This window comes from Chrysochloris asiatica, unplaced genomic scaffold (genome assembly GCF_000296735.1).
Source record: "Chrysochloris asiatica unplaced genomic scaffold, ChrAsi1.0 scaffold00038, whole genome shotgun sequence".
Lineage (NCBI taxonomy): Eukaryota > Metazoa > Chordata > Mammalia > Afrosoricida > Chrysochloridae > Chrysochloris > Chrysochloris asiatica.
The window spans coordinates 2,815,720-2,840,219 of record NW_006408556.1 but is presented as its reverse complement, the minus strand read 5'-3'; the positions used below and the strand labels follow the sequence as shown (position 1 = coordinate 2,840,219).

The window sequence follows — 24,500 nt, the reverse complement described above, 5'->3', positions numbered from 1 at the left end:
CGGAGCAGCTGGTAGTTTCGAACCGCTGTCCTTAAGGTTCGCAGCCCGATTCGTAACCACTACGCTACCAGAGCTCCTTCATTCCATGGTTCAAGATTATTAAAACTTGAAAACTTGGAGTCTTTTCTGGTTTTCACTTCTTCAATCACCACTGAAACCAGTTTATACTGGTTCAAAGCCCTGCTGTGAATTGAGCCCATATGGGAACAACAGAAAGAGGTGTGATTCAGAGTAACTAACACATATGCCAATATCCAGACACCAACTGACCACTGTTCGTTTAAGCCCCATGTGCAAATGTGGAGCATGTGGCAAAGGCCTGCCCATACAGCCCACAGTTGGGGAGTGGTGTAACTCCTTGCTATATTTCAAGTGTGATCTATGGACCAGCAGCACAGGACTTCTCTGGAAATTTGCTAGAAATTCATAATATCAGACCTACCCAGACCTAAAGAATTGAAATCATTTCACGAGATCCCCAGGAGGCTTCGGTGTACATAACAGCTGAAGCAGCTCTGACCTAACATTTAACCAGAGAGCTCTGGAAACAATTGATTTCTAAGAGACCATTGATGAGCGAGTTGGGGATGTTGGGGAACTGAGCAGAGGTGGTTAACCTCCACCAAAAAGCCAATTCAGAGTTGCTTTTGAAAGAAAGAGGGTGGGATAGACCATTAAACTAAGAAGTAGGTAAATTTGGGGCTCTGGATATGGAATGCACAGCCTGTGTTCAAGGCTCCCTTTTATACTAATAAGTGGTTTGACTTTGCACAAGTAATTGATGTTGGCTCTTAGGCTGGATTCTGTAGAGGAGAAAAACCAGTGGAGTACATATACAGAGAGATTCATTGCAAGGAAATGGCTCACACAGATGTGGAGGTTGCAAGTTCCAAGTCCATGAGTTAGGAATCAGTCTTGAGGCTTCTCGTAACTCACATGGTTGCAGGGGATAACAAACCCAAAATCAGCAAGTCCAATGACAGGTTTCTGGCTCACAGGGTTGTGGGAGCTGGCAAATCCCAAAATCTGCTGGCTCACGTCCCAAGAACTGGAGGTCAGAGGATGATGAGTTGGGTGTAGGACTGAGAGAACAAGGATTGCCAGAACATCCGTCTATATTGGATGTAGGCTACAACCCCAAGGAAACTTATTGGCTGCTCACATCAGATGACAAAATGAAGAATGATTACATTGTATTACAACACTGAGAATCATAGCCTAGCCAAACTGACATAACATTAACCATCACAGTTTCCTCTTCTGTCAGATGGAATTAATACTGTTTTCTCTAGCTGCCTTCTAGGGCTGTCATGAGGACCAAAGGAGCTAAGATGAGAAAGCATTTTGGAGACCATGAAACACCGACCAGGGTGAGTCACTGTGGCTGCCTCCCAGTGTCCTCATGCGCCCTGAATAAACCTTGTCTCACAGGCAGATAAACTGTTTCCTCCCACAGTCCTTCAGAGCTGAAAATCTCAGGCTGAGAGGAGTCAGACAAACCACGTTACTACCTGGTATCATTGCATGTGTCTGCCAGGATTTGGTATTGAAAAAAAGCCCTTGGGAATGGATATGAGGTAGGCAGGTGGGGGAAGTTCCTCACATTCAAATAACCACTCACATACCCACTGAGGAGCAATGGTTTCCCATCCTAGCTGCAACATCAGAATCACCAATATGCCAACCACCATAATGGCTAAAATAAAAGGACTGGCAATATCAAGTATTTGTGAGGAAACAGAGCAAACAGCTTCCCAGGCTGAACTGCAGGCGGAAGGATAAAATAGGATGTTGTTGTTAGATGCCGTCGAGTCCGAGTCCGTTCCCACTCAGTCACCTTATGCACAACAGAACGAAACATTGCCCAGTCCTGCACTATCCTCACAATTTTGTTACACTTGAGCCACTAAGCCAATCCAACTCTTTAAGGGTCTTCCTCTTCTTCGCTGACCCTCTGCTTTACTAAGCATTATGTCCTTGTCCAGGAACTGGTCCATCCCCTGGAAAACTATTAGACACTACCTAGTAAAACTCAGTATACGAGTGAGCTTCAAAACGTTCATGGGAAAATGGAATTTTAAAAATAATTGGAATTTTTCCATGAATTTCTTGAAGTCTCCTTGTATTTTATTGTATTTTTTAACTTTTTTTTATATTTTTAATGCTTTATTGTGAATTACATGATAGTTTACATGGGAGGACATCAGCTTCTCTCTTTGTATTTTAGACTAACACGTTCACCAATGAAAACTCTCAGCTGGTTCAACTCTCAGCTGGTTCCCTCCCCAAGACTTGCCATTTTAGGACCTCCTCCCAGGGGGGCGCCTCACATCCAATAACTAGTTGACATGGGCCTGGCTTCCTCTTAATTCAGGACAAGTCTCAAGACCACTTCAGTTTACCTGTGGGGTCACCTAAGCTTCTGTTAACATGGTACTTCTCAGTTCAACCTCTCCCTATTTATGACCAGTTCTGCTTCTTTCCGCTCTTACAAGTGGTATTCCTACTTCTTAGTGACTCTCATGCATGCAACTCGCCTTTTCTGAATCTGTTTCCTCAAGGAGTCCAACCTACCACAGTTGGTTTGGGAGTGATTCTAGGAGGCAGCATCTAAACAATGCAGCTGGGTAACCCACACAGCTGCAATTGTTTAGATGCTGCCTCCTACTTCTGGTAGGAGGTAGAGCGCAGGCAGCCCTGGTGAGCAGAAGCTCTCCCGGGTTCTGGAAGGGAAAGGGAGGGCAGTGGGGGCAGTGGTAATTATAAAGCCCACTGGATTGGATGGCTGTTGCTGGGGCTCTCAGGCATTGGAGGGTGATTAATCTCCAATTTAAGGCCAAGTGTGAAAGCCAGGGCTTCTATGTTGTTGTTGTTAAGTGCTGTGAGTTACAACATATAAATTTCCATCTCATGCAGCTGGAGGAGAGACAAAAACTGAGAAGTAGGTCCAGGCTTTAATTATCAGTGGAGAACTGCCGACTTCATTTGACTCATGGAAGCAGCAGTCAAGAAATCAAACGATGTATTGCATTAGGCAAATCTTCGGCACAAATCCTCTTTGACGTGTTCAAGAGCAAAAGATGTCAGTTTGAGGACTAAGGTGCGCCTGACCCAAGGCATGGTATTTTCAATAACCTCATATGCATGTGAAAGCTGGACAGTGAATAAGGAAGACCGTAGAAGAATTGGTGCATTTGAGTTATGGTGTTGGAGGCAAATATTAAAAGTACTATGGACTGACAAAAGAGCAAACAGATCTGTGTTGGGAGAAGTACAGTCAGAGTGCTCCTTGGAAGCCAGGATGGCCAAATTTCATCTCCCATACTTTGGACAAATTATCAGAAGGGACCAGTCCTTGGAGAAGGACATTATGCTTGGCAAAGTGGAGGGTCAGATAAAGAGGAAGACCCCCAACAAAATGGATTGGCACAGGGGCGGCAGTGATGGGCTCAGGCATAGCAACGATTGTGAGATTGGCACAGGACCAGGCAATGTTTTGTTCTGTTGTGCATAGAATCACGAGTTGGTACCAAGTCAGTGACACCTAACAACAGAACTGCCAAGAAGGTTGAATTCTCTGTTCTGACCAGAGTCTGCTGCCTAGAGGCCAGGGACCTGACTGGGAAGAAACTGAACTGCAGACATACATACCCCCACCTGCTTAAAGACCATGCAGAGACTGCCCCCACCACCCAAGATCTGCCCCCTTCTCCTGACCACCAGACCAATAATTAGGGTTGTTATTGTTATGTGCCACAGAGTCAGTTCCGACTCCTAGTGACTTTATATAGGATTTCCGAGATTGGAAAGCTTTGTGGGAATAAACAGCTTCATCTTTCTCCTGTGGAGCAGCTGGCAAGCTTTCTGGCCTTGTGGTTCAAAGTCCAGTGATTATCCTAAAGAACCACCGCACTCCCTAATTAGGGTAAGTCACCCCAAAGCCCGATGGGGGCTAAGAAGGGAAGGGGGCTACAGGGCAGAGTCGGTGTGTACCAAGAAGAGACGGTTTGTGCTCAGGACTCCATCTATAAGGTTTGGGCCCAGGGGTTGGAGTGGAACCTAACATGGGATCCTGTTGCTACTGAGTCCATTCCGACTCATGACAACCACACGTGTTACAGAGTAGAACTGATCCAAATGGATTTCTTGGCTGTAATCTTTATGGAAGCAAATCATCAGGACTTTCTTCCAGGGGACCACTGAGTGAGTTTGAAGCACCAACCTTTAGATTAGTTGTTGTAGTTAAGTGCCGTCGAGTTCGGTTCCGACCCATAGCAAACCCTCTAGAGGGTTTCCAAGGAGTGACTGGTGAGCTTGAACCACCAATCTTGCAATTCAAACTGACTTTGCAGTCTAGCGCATTAACCCACAGCACCACACCAGGACTAGTTTAGATTAGTAGTCAAGCACAAACTGTGCCACCCCAGAGGACCTTTTTAAAGTGGGTTAAGGGAGAATTTATCCCATGCTACAGGAATTCACATCCTGGCAAAGACGATGAAAAGACAGTGTTAACGTGCTTCTTGGAGAAAGCGATGACCTACAGGGTGTGAAGCAGAAACACTGGGCCTGCAGCGTCAGGAAGTAGAACAAGTCGTCAAACCACTCAGAGGAGCGGGCATGTGCAGTAGAGACAATGCAAGGCCTGAAAACCCACCAGGTGTCTATCTTCTACAGGTATGAAGGATGGCAGTAGCCAAGCGGTGCTTAGTGGTGAGTGTGCTCTTCACACGAATTGTACTTTAAGCTGTTTCAGAGTGGAGTGCCCTGATAGCAATGGGTAATATGGGGTCTCCAAACCACAGAGGCCAGATGTTGTTGCTGTTAAGTGCTGTTGAGTCGGTTCCGACCCATAGTGACCCTGTATAGGGTTTCCGAGGAGCAGCTGGTGAGCTTGAAATGCCAACCTTGCAGTTCAAATGACTTTACAGTCTGGAGCATTAACCCACAGCGCCACACCAGGACCAGATTAGCAGTCCTAAGTGAGAAGAAAGGTGGGTGCAATTATCATAAAGAGCAGCAAGATCAGAGCAGTACCAGGGGGTCTGACTGGCAGAACCCTTGGTATATGCCATCCAGTCCTTTCTGATTTGTTGCATTAGTGATCCTGCATACAACAAACAAAGCACTGCCTGGTCCTGTGACACTCATAAAATTGCTGTTATCTTTGAGCCCATTGATGCAGCCATTGTGTCAATCCATCTCAGTGAGGGTCTTCCTCCTTTTCACTGACCCGCTACCAAGCATGAGGTCCTTTTCTAGGGACTGGTCTCTCCTGATAGCATGTCCACAGTGCATGAGACTAAGTCTCACTGTCCTGTCCTCTAAGGAGCATTCTGGCTGTACTTCTTCAAACACAGATTTGTTTGTTCTTCCAACAGTCCAATGGTATAGTCAGTATACTTTGCCAAAACCATCATTCAAAGGCATTAATTCTTCTGTGGTCTTCCGTACTCAGCTTTCACATGCATATGAGGAGATTGAAAATACCATGGCTTGGATGAGGCACCTTAGTTGTCAAAGTTATATTTTTGCTCTTTAACACGTTATAGGGGTCTTCTACAGCAGGTTTGCCCAATGCAGTATGTCATTTAGTGACTGCGGCTTCCATGAACATCACATGTGGAGCAAAGCCATGGAAATGGTAAACAGAACACAGATTCCCCAGGGGCAAGGTAGATGAGCAACCAACAAGGACATTGTTCACTCAAAATGATCAAAAGAAATCAAAGCTGGATGAGGAGTCAGCTGAGGACAGCTACCCAATAGAAAGTCACCATCCCTGGCCCAGGTTCCAGGCAGGAGCAAGGTTTCAGACCAAAACCTGTTGGCTGAAGGAGAGACTAGTCTCCCAGAAGGAAGAACCCCATAACACCACAGCAAGAGTATATGGTAGCAATTCCACCAGTTCCTTCCCAAAGGGACTTAAAAAAGAAAAAAAAACCCCAAAATTGTTTGTTTTTGGTTCATTTTTCCTTCTTGTTGCCCCATGTGCAGCGTTTGCACAGCTATGATCTTTCAGAGATAGATGCTTGGTCTTCCTTCTGAGGTGCCTCTGAGTGGATTCAAACTGCCAACCTTTCAGTCAGCCCCCAAGCACATTCATCAGTTGCACCACCTAGGGGCTCCTGTGTATAGGAACGTACACAGCCATTTATTTGGGTAATGGTATACTGGAGCAAGTAATACCCAGGCATTTCGAAGACTGTCAGATACAGGGTCCAAATGGACATTGGTGCCAATGACCAAAAAAGTTGCCATGATCCCTCATTGTGGGTATGGGCACATGGAGTCCTGGCTTAAGCTCAGCTTACAATGGACCTACTGGATCCAGACAGCGGTCATCTCTCTGGTCCCTAATGTACAGCTGGAATGGGCACACTTTGTGACTGGCACTAGTTCCTCAGCATGTGGCTTAAGAGTTATTCTAGAGGGAAAATCCACTAGGCGGCCTCTGAAACTGCCCTCAGCAAAGGAAGTATGGTTGTGGGCATATGACTATGGAACGCAGTGTCCTACCACATATCGTACCACTTAGAACTGCTGAATTGAGGGGTCAGTCTGGAGAGGATCCCTGGTGAGGATGGAATAAAATGGCATCTTCCAGGATGAAGAACACACTCTAAATTAATGTCAGTGTATGGGTCTATGTCCATAGTAGGTGAAACTCAATTGAAATTGTTCATTTCAGATTAGTAAATTGGCACAAGTCAGCCTTTGCTTGCCTTGCCTGCTGAGTACTCTACCCCTATCAGAGATTATAAATTTGAAAAGAGACTTCCATTCTGTAGGAAGCTGTTATGGAGTTGGGAGAGAGACATACCATCATACCTAGAAGCAGAATCTTTGATGTGGTGAAAAAAATGTGAGATTGTTCATTATAGGTTTCCTTGCTTATTGGGTACTTTGGGTACTCGGACTATAGTGACTCATTTAGGAAATGTGGGCTTCTCATCCTCACAACTCTAGGTTTCCAAAGAGGAAGCACTTTCTTCCTTCACTAAACTTAAAGCTACAGCTGCCTCTGCTTCCCTTCAGGGTTCTTGTGGCAAGAGACCAGTATGCAAAGCTTGACCCTGATCATCAGGAGGAGCCTTCTTGTACACAAAGGGAGCAGGGAAGAATATGTTTGGTATCCAGGTGATTTCCTGGGGCATCTCTTGGCACTCCCTTGACCAACATTAACACTCAGTGGGTAGGTGCAGCAGCCATGGCTTGAGAGAGATGATGACCAGAGACTTGGAATTCATCAAAGATGAGGGTCAGGGTCACTTCATCTGAGATCTACTGCAGCACACAGAGGCTGTAGTTCCTCTAGTAAGCTTCCCCCCAGGAAGAGACCAGTCAGAAACCTGAAGAACAGTTCCCTGGTGGAATGCACTTCTCATAAGAGCACACGTTTCCAAGTACACAAAGGGGTGGACTGTAGTGAGTGCCCAGATTCTCCCCTTCAAGACACCTTCAGTGTCACCCACTGATAGCACAGAGAGTCCCTCTCTGCAATTGCCCTTAGTTGAAAGAAGTTGCCTCGCCCAAGGTTATGCATTCCTCCTGGGATAACCTGCTTCCAGTGACTGATCAATGAGGGGATACCAAGGCCTCAATAATGAATGGAAAGGCCATCCCAGCCACAGGGCCTCCTGTGGAATAGTTTGGGGGATTCTGTTATGACTGTCTCAAAGTCCAACTTCTCCCTCAGTCCGACCCTGTGACCTTCTGCATCCAAATCTCCAGCTCAGAATCTTACTCCAGGAATGGGACATATACCCAATTATACAACACTGATAATGGGCACAGCATTGCTACCCACAATACCATGCATGTTGTTGTTGTTGCTGTTAAGTACTGTTGGTTGGTTCTAACTCATAGCTACTCTGTATAGGGTTTCTAAGGCTTTAAATCTTTGTGAGAGCACAAAGTCTCATCTTTCTCCCATGGAGTGGTTGATGGGCTTGAACCATAAACCTCATGATTTGCAGTCTGGTGCTTATTCTATGGAGCCACCGTGCTCCCATACCACGGATAGCTCTCACAAATGTTCTGAGCTGAGGAAGTCTGATACAAAGGAGTACATTTGACACTATTTCATTTATATGAAGTTCTAGAACAGGCAAATTTGATCCCTGGTGATAGTGTTTATGAGGAGATGTGGGAAGGGGCATGAGGGAACCTTCTGGAAATATTCTTTATTTTGTCCTGGGCAGTGGTCCCATGTTCATTTAAATGTTCATATTTTACTATTTGTGGGTTATAATTCAACTTAAAAAATACCAATATCCAGGACCTAACCCAGTTAGACATTTCTAACGTGCAGTCAGAGAAGAGAAGCTGTCCCAACATGTGAAGAAACTGAACTGAGGACCCCAAGCAAGAGGAAAGAGAGGGATCCACTGAGAAGAACCACAGAAGGCAGCACTGCTAAATGGCCGATGGGAATGAGGATGGAATGACCTGAGTGTGTTAGACCTTATAGGGTTGGAGTAAGAGGCTCAGCAATTTTGGAGTAAGCGGTAGCAATTTTGAAGGCCCTGGCAAGAGTTCCAAATTCTTGCTTTGTAGACTTGGGATAGTCACCTCCTGTCTCTGGGCAGCAGTGTCCTTCCTGAAATGAAGGTGAAGGCCTGGATGACGGTGGGAGTCTGGAGGAGCAGCGTGTCCACTCACATCCTGATGTTCTCATTCCTGTGTGAACATCCAGAGCAGTGCTCTCGGAATCCACCAGACAGCCACCCCTCCACCCCGCTCCAATCCCACTTCTGCCTCCTGACTAGCTACCTGACCCTCATTTACAGAACATGGCAGGTAGCACCTATTCACAGCTCAAAAACCAAGACAAATGTTCACACCACCACCTCCTTCCTCACTCACAGCTGACAACTGTGCTTATTTCACTGAGAAAATGGGGAGCAGCCTGAACAGAATGCCCCACAGCCACATACAGAACATCTGCAGCCATACATACCCTCCCATGTCCTGTACCTGAGCCCTAAGAGCTCCTCTCCCACTAACACTAGTCCCCTCCCCTCCTGACGCCCCAATGGTATTATTCCAACAATTCTCACCCTCTCCAGGATTGGTTCTTCCTCTTTACAGAACCTTTTCCATCAAAAGAGAAACATGATTTCTCACGTGTACAAAAGGCCCTCCCCTAGACTCCACATGGCCCTGCAGCTCTCTCTGATCACAGATCACCATTCCGTCTCCACTCCCTCTAACACCCTCTCCACTAACTCCACAGTGCCAACACCACTGACCAGTCTCTAATCACTGTCTTGGCACACTTGGCCTCTTGGTTTCTCTGATATCACATTCCCAACTCACCTTCATCTCTCAGTCTCCCCAGCCTCTAAATGCTAGCACCCCACCCCAGGACTTAGGGGCTGGCTAGGGCCACTTCATCTACACCCACTCACTTGGTGATCTCATCCAAGTTCGTAGCTTTAAATACCCCCCTTTTATATTTCCACCCCAACTCTGTCACTGAACTCAAGCTTTGTAACTACAACCATTTTCTCAACGTCTCCATTTGGATGTCAAACAAGCCGCTCAAACTCGACATATCACAAACAACTCTTGATTGTGCCTAAGACTGCTCCAATCCAAAACTTAGTTTCTCTTCCCATCATCTTCACATCCTATTGATTCTCCCTTCAAAATGTATCCAGGGTACAATTCTAAATCTAAAATACAGCCAGAAGCCACTTCTCACCACCTCTGTCAATGACACGCTGACACCATGCAATCTCTTGACTGGAGGACTATAGTCTCCTGATAGGTCTCCCTACTTCCACTCTTGCCCTTACTGTCTGTTGGCTGGACAGTAGCTAGTCATCTTTTTAAAGCATAATTTTAATTTGACATGCCACAACACTCCAGTGACTCACCATCTCATATTGAGCAAGATCTACAGGCTTTAGGCCCTACATGTTTATGTACTCTCACTTCCAACCACTCCTCCCAAGCTCTCACTCTACCCTAGGCATTTTGTCCTTCCTGCTGTTCCTCAAACACATCAAGCTTACACCTGTCTCAAGGCCTTTGCTCTTGCTTTTCCACATGACTCATTTTCTCACCTTGTTTAGATTCCCAATCAGTGACCTTGACCACTACCCCAGCCCATCTGAGACAGCCCATTCCCATCACTCCCTCCACCCTGACCTGTGCTTTATCTTTCCTTTGCAACACTTGTGACTCCCTGATATACTTTTCATGCATATTTCTTATTTATTTCTTGTCTGTGACCCCGCCCCACTGGAATGCCAGCTCTACCTGGGATTTTGTCTGTTCCTGTTCAATGCTGAAGTGCCTACCACATGCCTGATTTATGGTAGACATTCATGAGGTCTGGTGGCCCTGTGGTTAAGGCATTGAGCTGCTAACTGTGATGTCAACAGTTCAAACCCACCAGCTACTCTATGGGAGAAAGAGGAGGCTGTCTGCTCCTATCAAGAGTTATAGTCTTAAAAACCCTACAGAGGGTCATTATGAGTCAGAATTGACTTAATGGCTGTGCGTTTGGTTGGTTGGTTGGTTGATTTGGGTTGAATGACTAGAAAGATGGAAGAAGAGCGAAGCTCTCTCAATTAGTGAAAGGGGAGGAAGTCCTAAAGAATGTTCCTCAAAGAAAGGTTCTCTAGCAACAAGCCAATCCTTTCCCACAGATCATAAACTCTACTCCTCACCACAACCCCATTAGAGAGGTGTTCGTATTACCTTCACATTCTAAGAGATGGAAACTGAGACTTAGAGAGGAAAGTTACGGTATCTACTCAAGGTCAGAAAGCTAATGAATGGTATAGCCAATCTTGGAACCCAAGAAACAGACTCAACAGACCAAACACATGACTACTGCACAGACACAGGACTACTGCACAGTTTTGTTTCCTTCAACACATAAGAAAACAGTAAAAGTACTGATGAGCCATGTAGCAATGGAACCTCTTTACCTTGGCTGAACCCGTTTTTCTCATAGACAATTTATCCAAGTGCCACCTCCCACATCCTGGGTGCTGCAGAAGCTCATCCTAGGAGGGAGGACAAGCCCCTCTCAGTTAAAGAAATCAAAGTCTTCCCCTTGAAGGAAGAGAAGGGCTGAGGGCTACAGAAAGAGTAAGGGTGCCCAGGCACCATGAATGATTGAGTTTGGAAGTTTGGAGGATGTGGGTTATATTAGGGGAAGCCCCCCAAGGAGGAGAACTAAATTAGGGATCCAACTCTGGTGCCTGCCCCACAGCCAAATCATACCTGCGTGCCACTGAACAAGTTGACTCCTTTCTCTGCCCTATAAAAAATGGCAAGTAAGTAAACAAAAAGATGCTCAAAAGCATTAGTCACTTAGGAAATGCAATCCAAAGCTACAGTGAGCTATCACTTCACACTAAGATGGCTATGATGAAAGAGACAAGGGCAATAGCAGGTATTGGTGAGGATGTGGAAAAATTAGAGCAGCCAGACACAGCTGGGGGAATGTAAAATGCTACAGCAACTTAGGAAGACAGTCTGGTAGTCCCTTGAGAGATTAAACACAATTACCATAGGGCCCAGCAATTCCACTCCTAGATATATACCCAAGAAAATGAAAAAATATATCCACACAAAAACTACTTGTACATAAATGTCTATAGAAGGATTATTTATAATAACTTGAAGAAACAACTCCAATTTCATCATTTGACTAGTGGATAAACAAAATGTGATACATCCATACAATGGAATGGTATTCAGACATAAAAAGTAACAAAGGGTTGATTCATGCTACAGCAGGATGAACCTTGAAAACATTATGGTAAGTGAAATGAATCAGTCACAAAAGGCTTGTATATTTTCATTTATTTGAAATGTCCAGAACAGGCAAATCTATAGAGACAGACAGTAGATCCGTGGTTACCAGGAGGTATAGCGGCAGAGGAAATAGAGAATGACCGTGATTGGGTACAGGGTTTTTTGGTGAGGTGACAAAAATGTTCTGGAATTAGATAGTGGCAATGATTGAACAACTTTGTGAATATACTAGAAACCATTGAATTATAAAGGGTAAATAGCATAGCATGTCAATTATAGCTTAACTAGATATATGAGGGCGCTTCAAAAAGTTCATGGAAAACTTCCACTATTTTTAATTCAATTTTTCCATGAACTTTTTGAAGCCTACTTCTTGTTGTTAAGTGCTGTCGAGTTAGTGCTGGCTCATAGCGACACTGTATAGATTTTCCAAGGTTGTAAATTTCCTCAGGAGCAGAAAGTCTCATCTTCTTTCCATGGAGCAGCTGGTGAACTCATGCTGGTGGGCAACCTCGTGCTTATGACACAGAACCACCAGGCGCCCCCACCCTTTTGAGTATATATATAGAACGACCTGCCCATGGTGGCACCAACGATTAAGTGCTAGGCTACTAACCAAAAGGCTGGTGGTTCAGACCTAGCCAGAAGTACCTTGTGATCGAGATGAGCGTAATGATCTGCCTTTGAAACGTCCCAGTCATTGAGAACCCACAGAGTACAGCTCAACTCTCACACATATGCAGTCACCGTGAGTCATAATCAACTCAGGGGCATCTACTTTGGGAAAGGCACATCAAAACCACAATGAGATGCCATTTCTCACCCACCACGATGACTATTATCAGAAAAAAACACTAGAATCCTTGTACATTGCTGATGGGAACATAAACTGGTCCAGGTGTTGTAGAAAAAGTTTGGCGGTTCATGAAAAAATGGAACATAGAATTACCATGTTGTTGTTGTTGTTGTTGTTAAGTCGATTCCGACTCATAGTCACCCTGTATAGGGTTTCTGAGGAGTGGCTGGTGGGTTTGAACCACCAACCTTGTGGTTAGTATTTCAGTGCTCATCCTACTGTGCCACACCAGGGCTCTCCATATGATCCAGCAATTCTTACTACTCCTTGGTATATACAGGGTCTCAAAAAGATACATGTACACCAATGCTCATTACAACCTTCTTTACAATAGCCAAAAAAAAAAACCCAACTGTCCATCAACAGAGGGCTGGATAAACAAAATGAGGCATATGCACACAATGGAATATTATTTGGCCATATAAAGGAATGAAATTCTGATACTAGGGAGAGCCAGAGGGGCTCAGGGATCTGGAGTTAAGGCAGAATTCGGGCACCCACCTCCATGCCACCCCTTACAGGTACCCATCCAAGGCAGACTGTCTGGAGGGAATCCCCTCACTCTTACATTCTTCAGGCAGATATTTTGTGACTTGATTTCTGTGTCAGGCTTGTCTTGGCCATGTTTGGGGGAGTAGAGAAGCAGAAAGGAAGACCACTGTGATTTGCCAACCATCCCACACCAAGCATCTAAGCCCAGCCAGCTTTTAGCTTACTGGGACAGCTGGTGCAGAGAGAGGATGGTGCACCAATCCCTGGGTTGAAAGAAAGGCCCGCCCAGCCAGTCAGGACGAATGACAAGAGGGCTGAGAAAGGGGGTGAGGACTGATGCAGAGATTCTAGCCCTGTGAGGTGGGAGAGGCATCCCATCAGAGGTGTCCCATCTGGGGCAGGGCCAAGTGGGGCAACTGGGATGGCAGCCAGTCACCCAATGCCCGGGGCAGCAGGTGGCAGTGGCAGCCTGGTGTCTGATGGAGCTTCAGATAGGGGTGACACCAGAAACTCTGCTGTGGGTGGGGCTGGGGAGGGGACACAGGGGCTGGGAAAGCTATACTCAGATATTTGTCAGAACCAAAAGTTTGAATCCCAGCTCAACCACATACTCACCAAAGGACCTTGACTGGATGCCTTAAGCCACTCTGCAGCCTCAGCTTACAAAAACCACATGAGTTGTCACCGAATCCATTTCAGCTCATGATAACCCCATGTGAGTAGAGTGTGGGATTAGAGTAGAGCTGTGCTCCACAGCGTTTTCTTTTCATCCTATTTTCTTTGACTATTTATTATGAATCAGGTGAAGGTTTACAGAGCAAATCTGTTTTCCATTCAACAATTTATACACATTTTGTTTCAAGTCATTGATTGCAATTTCCACAATGTGAGATCAGTTATCCCACTTCCTTCTGTGTTTCTTGGTTCCCTTCTTCCTTCTTTCCCTACCCTTCTGTCCATAGGGTTGTTTTTTTAAATAGATTGCCAGACTTTTCTTCTAAGCCCCTCTGGATGGACTCATACCTTCAACCTTTGGTTAACAGCAGTGTTAACTGCACCACCCAGGGTCTCAGCTTACCTATCTGCACATGGGGTGCTATGAAGATGAAGCAAACTAATCAACATAAGGGCTTTAGCATAGTGCCTGGCACATAGTAAGTGCTCAACAAATATCAGTTGTGATTATAGAGGTTGGAGCTGCTGAGGGTTCAGCATGGGTAACCAGGGTGATGATGGGAAGCTAAATGCTGGACAGATACACAGACAAGGGCCAAGCAAGTTTCTTTCACCACTATGGTCAGCACCCAGCTCAGAACAGGACACTGTCTGCACTGAATACATATTTGTTGAATGAATGGCAAAAACTGGTTATAAAAGTGGAGGAGGTGCTGTCAGCACCTTCGTCCCAGTCCCTAGCTTCTGGAAGTGCAGGCTGCAAGCAGCTCACAGCTGTCTTCTCCTTAAGAGTGGCTCTCAGTTAATGGGAGCTGACCTCCTAGAAATGCCTGGGAGGCAATGCCCTCTCCCTTCAAGGAAGTCTCAATCAATGGCAGCCTGGTAAGGAGGTTCAAAACCTGGCCCCTTGCCTGGGGGAAAGATCACCATGTGAAGCTTGCTGTTCATGCTCTAGAATTTCCCATAGGAGCAGCCTAGAACTAAAATTCAGCTGGAAGCAAACATTTTCCCTAGCTTCTTCCCCACCCTCCAGGGCTCCCTCACTCCATTCTCCTGGGAGCACGCCCACAATACATCACTTGCCCAGGAATCCTTTCAGGATCTGCATCTAGGAAACCTGACCTAAGACAGGAAACATTTTGTAAACTAGGAGCACCATACTCCACTATGGGTTTGCTTTATTTTCTCAGGAAACATGGGAGAAGAGGAACTGTCAGGAAGCAATGTAAGAGGAGGAGGAGGCAGCCTGCTCTGTGGGCAGGGCTGAGGGGCAGAAAGAAGATGAGGCATGCTAACCCTACCCCAATCCCATTTCTGCCCTAATGGAAGTCACAGCTAGTAAGAGAGATCAGAGAAACTAAAGATTATAATATCAGGGCTAGATAACGTCTATGAAGGAAAATAAAGGAGGGTCAGGGAATGGAGAATGAGGTGCAATTTTAGTTGACATGGTTTGGGAAGACCTCTCTGAGGGAGCATCATGAACAGATGCATGAGCATCATGTAGATCTCTGTGGAAGTGAATTCTAGGGAACATCAGTACAAAGTTCCTGAGGCAGAAGGTTTGATATTTCTAGGAAATAGCCTAGAGACCAGTGAGGCTAGAGTGATGTGCCACGTCAGATCCAGATCATGTAGGGCTTCACAGGCTGTGATAGGACTTTTGAGTTTTATTCTGCATGAGAGAAGAGTCACTGAAGAAATTTGGCAGTCTGCATCCATAACAACAGACCCTATGGGATAATTTTACTCAGTCCTATGGTGTCGCTATAAGTCAAAATCAACTTGACAGCAACAGGGTTTTTAAAGTATAATAATGGTATGATACTGTGATTACATTAGAAAGGCTTTATCCTGATGTATTTATGACCACAGTGATGTCTGGGATTTGCTTTGAATTATTATAGTCAGATTAGCCATGAATGGGTAGTTGTTGAAGCTGGGTGATAGATATGTGGCAGTTCATTAGGCTATCCTACTTCTGCAAATACTTGAATTTTCAACAATAAAAGGTTCATACTTAAAAGACAGAAGAGGAAACCAAATTTAAAGGAAGGTGCTGAATGGCCCAAGGCCCTTTTGTGAGACAGTGTCAAGGCCAAGACCTCACCCTGGACCTCCTGACCCCAACTCCTGCCCTGTGCCCCTGCCCTGCCCCTTCTCTGGCAGCTGGGCCAAGGCTGGCCTCTGGCAGGTCAGGAATAACACGTGTGGTCTGGGGAAGATCCAGGTGGGGCAGGAGAGAGTGGGCAAGTTCAATAAGGCAGGTGGACTCAAACTTTCAACCTCTGATTAGCAGCCAAGTACATTAACCATTTGCACTACCACTTAGGTACTCCTGCCTGATGGATACTGGGGCCTACAGGCCTAACCATCTCAAGCAAGTAGGCACAACTCCATAGGACCACTTGAACTCAAGGGTCCCATAGGGTTGACTGAGGACACTGCTGGGGCTGCCTCAGAATTCCACTTCACCCACCCCTAATCCTACATCCTGTCCCTACTTACCACAAGTCAAAAAGATGTGAACCATCTTTTCCTAAACATTGATACCTGCCTCTCTTGGAGTCTACCTCCCATCTCTGACCTATCCCACCAATCCCCAGCCCCAGCCTCCCTCCTGTCTGCCCACAGGGCCCCTAGCTAGAAGCCAGTCACAAAGTGTCCATGGCAGGTGGACCTAGTGATGGTTAATGGGTCTTCTTCATTCGTACTGACTTTTTCCAGTAAAATTTCCTAACAAATATGTACTAGTAAGAATGAAAAAATAAGTAAAACCAAGCCAAGCCCAGCTTGGCCCATCCACTCCTTCCTCACCTCCCCAAACGTACTTCTCCAGGGTGACCTCATGAGTGAAACCCCCGCCACCCTTATTGTCTTTGCTTGTCCTTTTTGTCCTTTGAGGCCCACAGCCAGTTTCACTTTTCCAGTGTCGGCTAGAAGACATGCAAATTTCAGACTGGTTTCCTCATTTCTTATTGGGAGAAGAAGGATACATGTATCCTGAGATTAGTGCAGAAAGAAAATACATGATGGGAACAATCTTCACTCAACCAGCTGTTACCCAAGACCGCAGTCTGTACAACGTACTGGGGACACTGGGACTGGCAGACAAACTAGTCGGGGAAAACAACAATCAAAAGGCTGAGAGATACTTGTGTGAGGTTCCCAATGGAGGTGATCAAGGTATAGGAATGGGGTTTAGGGCTCCTAACCAAGCCAAGGAAGTTTCTGGCAGGAAAGACAACTAACTCATTGGAAACCTGAAGGTGAAGCATTTGAGGAGGAAGGAGAGTGTTCTAAGCAGGAAGGACAGCCTGTGCAAAGGTCCACAGGTGAGAAAAGAATAACTTATCCCAAGACCCGGAAGCAGTTCAGAGCAGCTAGGGAGCAGAGGGAGGGAAGAGGGGACAGGAAACCTAGAGAGGAAGGTGACTGGGTCACATAGGGAGAGTGCACTTTCTCCTCAGGCAATGGGAAGCCATTGAAGGATTCAGAGCACAAGAGTGACAGAATTGGATGTGCATCTTAGAAACATCCCTCCCCCTCCGGCTGCCCCACATGCAAGCATTACTCTGCCAGTTAAGGGGAGCCATTGATGTGGGTGGTATTCTTTTGAGCACAATACCGTGCCTGGGTTTTAACCATTGTGTCCCTGAAGCCTGTGTCTCCAGCAAGCCTACTGCAGCTAGGTCCACAGCCCACTTGGTCTTGCATTGAAGGAAGATAGGTTAAAAGCATTGACTCTGAGGCTTGGGTTCAAATCCCAGCTTCTCTACTTTCCAACTGTGTGACCTTAGATAATTCTCTGGGCCTCTGTTTCTTCCTCTATAAGATAGGGGTAATAGCATTACCTACCTAGCTACTGAGCAAATTAAATGAATTAATATATGTAAAGTAGTTAGCATAGGACCTGGTACGTGGCAAATGCTATGTGATATTTGTTATTAATGCCTTTCTCCCCCAGGGCCTCCAAGGCCAGTCACCTGCAAGCACTGACTAAACCACTTTCTACTTGCCTCTCTCTACAGGCAAGTGAGGAAGCATCACAGGCATAGCCCTCCATTACTGGGGCAGGACAGAGCCAGAGAGGAGGGGCCTCTGGGCTCCATAACAAGCCAACACTCTGATCCCAGTCTGGTGCCCGTCTGAATCCCTTGTGTTCAGTGGAAAGAGCCCTAAACATGGAGCCAAGACCCTGGTGCTGTCTCTGGCTCTGCTGCTGACTCTCTTTGGGCCTCATTCTCCTGTTCCCTAAAACTACAAGAACACCTTGTAGATGTGTTATCAGGCATGGCAATCACAGGGACAAATGCCAGTGTCCTTCACAAACTCAGGCTCTCGTAGCTAGGCCAGACCCCTTGGTACTGGTAGCCCCTTCCTCTGGCCTGGGTTTGTTCATCCACACCATGGGGTCATGAGATTTTCTCAGCGCTTGCTGTGAAGATCCCACGGACCGGACCGAGGATGGCCTGGCTTGGGCCTTCCCAGCCTCCCTGATGTTGACCTGGATTTTCCCAAGGGCTGGGAGTGAGAGCAGAGACCCTTGGTCTGAGCTTAGACTTCAGGAAGAAGGTGCTAGCCCAATGGCTTGAAGACAGCCAGACCTTTCTACTCAATCCTTCTACTAAACCTGCACCAGGCAAGGGCACTCAAAATAGGGGACCAGCAAGACCCTCTGGAACCAGTGGTATAGCAGCATTTATTTCCAAACAACTTGGCCCCCTAATCCATTCCAGGTTCAAGAAGGGCCTAAACAGAGTGGTTTGGTTTTGTGACTCTCTGTTCCTGGAGAACATAAGGAAAGTCCAAGAAGGCTTCTTCAGGCTTCTCACTATTTCCTGGAGTTCAAGTTCATTCATTCCTTCATTCATTAACTCCACAAACATTTACTTGGTGCCAGACCCTGGTCAGGTGCAAGGGTAATGACAGATGAATCAGACTGATTCATTCCTACGCTGAAGGCACCTACAGTCTTGAGGGCGACAGACAAGACATAAATAAGCAAACCACAAGGCAGAAACACAGGACAGGAGGCAAGTATTTCACCTGAGGTATGGGGGCAACTCCCTAATGGGTTGCTTAAGAGTCAGGATTAGGACATGTGATGGGAAGGCTAGGTGAACAGAGACAAAACCTCCAAAATCATTAACAGACAGTTCTGTTTACATCCCTGTGACACCAGGAGCCAGGGCATTGTGGGTTATTTATGGTTTTGCCCAGAGAAAAACAACTACATGTGTCACTGCACGTGGGGTGCAAAGATGGGTGCTGTAGGGAGTGGGGAGCAGCTGGGGTTTGAAGCTGACTTTGGCTGAGCCCTGGGGTTTGTCACAGTGCCTCACCTCCCCCCATCTCTCTCTCTCTCTCTCACACACACACACACACACACACTCACCCTGACGACTCTTCAACTCTTTTGTGGCATCTTGTAAGGCAAAACATAAGGAGAGGAGGTTCCAACAAGCAGCAAGGGCTGGTAGGTTGAGGGGGTGGGCAGTGCCAGGCAGACCATGGATTCTGCTGTATCCGCGAGCCTTTTAGCATCACCTCCTTCTCAGCCTCCCTCCCCACCCATATGGACTGTGGGGGAAGGGACAAGGGGACAGGAGGAAACACCTTTAATCATTAAACCAGACTGGGAGCATCTGCTGCTGTGTTTCTTCCCAGCCCACTCTGATCCACAAATAGCCTACGCACCAAGCTGGTACCCACGCCAGTCAGTTTCTTAACGCCCCAAACCAGTCACCTGGCCCACCCGGGCCCATTCTCCAGCTTCCCAAGCAACCTATTTCCTGCGCTTTCCCCAGGGTAAAGGCCTCCGCTGCCAGCTACCATTCCCAAATCTCAAAGGGCACTTGCGTAGGGGCAAATGAGCTATGCCAGCGACCCTAGGAGCCCGCAAAGCACCTTGGGCGACGAGCCCATCTCTCTTCAGGTAAATGCTCTGGCCGAAGAAAGTGTCTGTCCTTATTCCCACCACAAGCACACACTCTCTGGGTGAACCCCCAGACACTCCCCATCCTAGGACCAGACCCCCTACCTGTGGGCAGGAGTGCCTGGCACCATCAGCGGCGCCAAAGGGTGAAGCTGGGCGTCCGGGGCCCGGCCTCAAGACCGTACGACTTCCCCGGGGAGGAAGAGCCTGGCGACGCCGCCGCCACCGCGTCTCTCCCCGATCTCGTCCGGGCTGCGGGAAGGAGGAAGGTCAGAGCTGAGGAGGAGGGAGGCGGAGAGTGGAGAGGAGGAGTGAAGAGATGAGCGCAGATTAGAAAGGCATTTTTAGCGAGCCAATAGCGGCGCGGCGCAGGACTGCGCGGTGCCTGCGCAGGTGGAAGTGCTGCGGCTGCTGAGAAGGCAGCAACCTGCTTAGCGTGCGCCCTGGGTCCGCCCCGAGTGCCCCCGCAGCTCGCTAGCTGGGTCTATCTCCTCCTGGGGGTGCAGGGAGCCTCTCCCGCCCTGGCGTCCTCCTCCTCCCCAGCCCCCAGGCTAGAGGCGTATTCTAGGCTAGAGGATGACGCCCCCCTCCCTTCTTTGCCCTTTCGCCACCTTATTAGCCTTTTTTTCCTGCCGCTCTGGAAGTGTCGGTTTCTGGCTTAGGAATGTGCGCGTCTGATAGGTATAGTTGGTGTTTGGTGGGGAGAAGAGATGCCCTCCACATCACCGTCACTCCACCCATCCTCCGCCAGCTTCGCCCGGAGGCGAAGGTACACCCACATGCCCTCGTGCCAGGTGTACCTGCTGTCACCAAAGCAGACTCCATACCATCTCCTTGAGGCTCTCTGAGGGGGCTGTGGCCTAAAAAATGACTCCCCACCCCACCCCACCCCAACTGTCTTCATTCTTCCTACCTTGAACCCTGCATGCTTCTGGAGCTTGGGTGCTGCAGAGGGGAGTGGCGCACAGAGCTGACGACTCGTCCAGCACCGATCTACTAAAGACGAGGGGTTGGATTTCAGCAGATTAAAAACCGACCAGATCTATGCCCCTGCATGTTTGTGAGGGAAAACAGCTGTTCAAGAAAATAGATGATAGAATATAAAGTGGCATGCATGAAGCTGAAAACTAAAGCCAGGGAAAGAAAGTTAAGGTAGGGGTGAATTTTGAATTTGAATGGAAGGCCCTTAGGTAGGATGCCAACTACTTTGCCACAGACCTCACCACTCCCTATGGCACCTGCCCTCCCCCACCACCCCCTTATGCCAAAGGCACTGAAATTCATAACCTAGTGACCCTAGTGTGTCCTGGTGTGGTCCAGGATAAGCACTGGACTGCAAACCACAAGGTCGTCAGTTCTGACCCACCAGCTGCTCCTTGGAAACCCTATGAGTCGGAATTGACTTGATGGCACTTCACAACAATAAGGCTCCAATATTCTAACATGCAGTGGTGCTCAGATGATTCTTAGTGAATGAGTAAAAGCTGCAGTAAAGTACTGCCCTGGGTCACTTGTTGTTATTGTGAAATGTTGTTGAGTCAATTCCAACTCATATCCACCCTGTATAGGGTTTCCAAGGAGTGGCCAGTAAATTTGAACCACCAGCCTCTTGGTTCAAACTGACCTTACGGTTCAGTGTTTATCCACAATGGAGCCTAGAGGAACTCAATACCTAGTCAGGGTGGCTGGATGCCAGTCCCCACACCAAGACCAAACAGTTGAGGGGGCAATATGGAGGTTTGAGGCCTCTGGGTCACTTCCTAGAGGTTAAATGATAGCTGGGATTCTGATGAACCCAGGAAGCAGGAGGTGGAGGAATTACAGGCAAAGGCCAACCAAACCAGGGCACATTGGACACATGGCTGGGGCTCGAGATCCTGGAGCATTTGTGAACACACTCGGTGCAAAGGGTGTAGTGACAGCACAAAGTGCCACCACTGCCCCCAGCAGCTCCTGACCTCAGCTGTCCTCACCTCAACCTGGAATTCCCACTGGCCCCAAGAAGAGGTATGAGGAGCATGTGACAGAAAAATATTAGAATAATCTTCACTCAGTTACTTGTTTCTCTGGGGAATGAAGTTGGGCACGTTAAACCCCGCTGAGGCTCAGTCCCATCATCATAATTACTGTGTGACAAGTTAATGAGTTTTTCATCTGTGACTTGGTTTCCTCATTTGGAAAATGGGCATGACAACAGCACCTACCTCATAGGGTGTATGAGGATTACATGAGACAATTCAGATGAACTACTTAGCATTTAAGGAGCTCTGGTAGCATGGTGGTTACAAATCAGGCTGCTAACCTCAGGGTCAGCAGTTCAAAACTACCAGCTGTTCCATGGGAGAAAGATGTGGCTTTCTGCTCCCGTAAAGATTTACAGCCTCAGAAACCCTGTACAGGGTCACTATGAGTTGGAACTGACTCCATAGTGCATAACCACCACCACCACTTAGCATATATGTACTCATTTAATTTTATTTTATGTATTATGATTTTATTTTATTAAAACAAAATTTTATTTTATTTTATGTATTATGTATGATGGTTATTATTCAGATAATTGTACTTACCTCATAGGGTTGTTGGGGTTAGACAAAAAAATGTACAGTGCCTAACATAGTGCCTGGAACAGGGAATCAATAGTGTAGTGGATTACAAACTGGGCTGCTAACCTCAAGGTCAGTAGTTCAAATCTACCAGTCACTCCTCAGGAAAAAGATGACTTGATGACACTTAATAACAACAAGAAATATTATTATCATTAACTACATGTATCCATAAATCACTCCCATTTTGATTTATCACAGTGCTGGGCAAATTCCCCCTGTAGACAGAACTTTCCCAAGATGAAGAGGCTAATTCCCTAGGAGACTCTCAAAGTGCAATTTAGAATGAATAGTAGAATAAAATCCCTGCCCATCTCCTACTAAAATATTTACCCTGGACCAGGTGTCATCAGATGCTTTGATGTAGCTGGAATGAGTACAGGACTGATACGTTGTGAAGGGACAGTAAGGTCCAGACACAGAACACGGACTGACAGAGGGTACTCAGTGTTCTAGGCAGTCATATGTTTGGTGGAGGATGGCAAGAATGGGAAAATGACATGCAAAGAGGATAGGGTTGTAATTTAGACAACAGGATCTCTGAAGACAGGCTTCTGCTTTCACACAGCTGGAGCCACTTGGGCAGTTGTGGGAAGGGCAATGGAGAAGCAAACTTGAGACACCACACTTGGTTTACTTCATTTGAAGTTGAGTCATACCAGGGATTGTATTTAAGATCTTAGCAGCCCCAAGCCTGAGATCTTTCCTTTACAAACACACACACATACAAACACATACACCTGCTCACATGTAATCCAAAATAAAATGTTATTTTGGGAATTGACACAGAACTCCCATGCTTCCTAAAATTTCACTAGCATCCTTCTAGATTTTCTGATTGCATTATTTACATTCATCAAAGTTGAACTCGCTTGTATTGTTTTGTGCCCCTTCCCAGAGAATAGGACGTTCTCCCTTTGCACAGCACTCATCCCTTTTCAAAGAGCTTTTCACAATTTTTTCTCCCCCACAACTCACTTTTCTCAGTCCCACTAATATCTGACTCATCTCAGGTTCCATGAAACCTTCCTTCCCACAGAGGATTCTGGGCCATCCCTGAGTAGATGCCTCCTCTACTAGACCCTCTGCCCTGCAAGAACCCAGACAGGACCCACCGTCCTCAGAAGAGTTCTCAAATGCAGACAAAACACAAAGGATCTGCAGAGAGAACGCCAGACCAGCACCGAACAAGTGTGTGAAATAAAGAAATCAATGAATGAATAATACATTGGTAATTAATATTGTATGTTAGCCTGGAGAGATGGAGGGCAGTGAGGAGGCTTTGGATTCCATTTTGTTCCATCCAAATGGAAGGCTTCAAGGAGGAGGTGAGGTTTCCAGATGTTGTAAATTATTTCTATTATTATTCTCGTCACATCTTAGTTGGAAAGGAGGCTGGGATTGTGTCCCAATTTGAGCAGAGCATCAACCTGAAGCCCAGAGACGGAAAGTGACTCATTCAAGGTCACACAGAGCATCATGACAGTGGGGACTAAAAACACATCTCCTTGTTTCTGCTCAGGTGCTACCAGCACCTGATTCTTCCATCATCTCCCTCACAAACCTGCACAGAGGTGGGGCAGAGAGGAGTGGGAATGTGATTGGCCTCATGGCCCCATGGTGTTTTATTTGCCCAAGTTGCCTGCCAGTAGCATGCACAGAGGTGAGCAAGACACACAGAGGGATAAACACTTTAAAAGCAGCCTCACAGCCCCTTTTGTCTTCTCCCTATCCTCCCACTTAGCTGGCTTCACACTTGCAAGTTGGGTTCTATCACCTGCCTGGTGGAATAGAGACTGTCGCCAGCTGTGCCCTGAATCCAGAGAACAGGATGTCAGGAGCCTTGCAGTTGTGGCTTTCTTTATCCATGACACATGCCAGGGGTTAAAGCCACCCTGAAGACCTATTGTCTTGGCAAGTCTAAGGAGGCATCCAAAGTTAGGACCAAGTCCCAGCCTGCCCTGGAGAGATGGTTCACTTCAGGACATATACAGCCTATGAGAAACAGCCCATCTCTGGGACCAGGTACTATTCTAAGCACTTCACACAAATAAACAATTAGGGCAGATGTGATCATTAGCCCCATTTTTGTTGTTGTTGTTAAGTGCCATCAAGTCAGTTCAGACCCTGTGTAGGGTTTCTGAGGAGCAGC

General features: G+C 46.8%; 1 protein-coding gene across 1 annotated transcript in view; it reads right to left on the bottom strand.

Annotated features, from left to right (window-relative positions):
- The window catches only part of PACSIN1 (protein kinase C and casein kinase substrate in neurons 1), a 64,732-nt gene extending 44,693 nt beyond the window's left edge, over positions 1-20,039 (bottom strand). Inside the window, exon 1 of the mRNA XM_006860378.1 lies at positions 19,848-20,039. The gene's annotated coding sequence lies outside the window, so the exon portion shown is untranslated. The remainder of the gene's footprint in view (positions 1-19,847) is intronic.
- Positions 20,040-24,500: the final 4,461 nt, after the last annotated feature.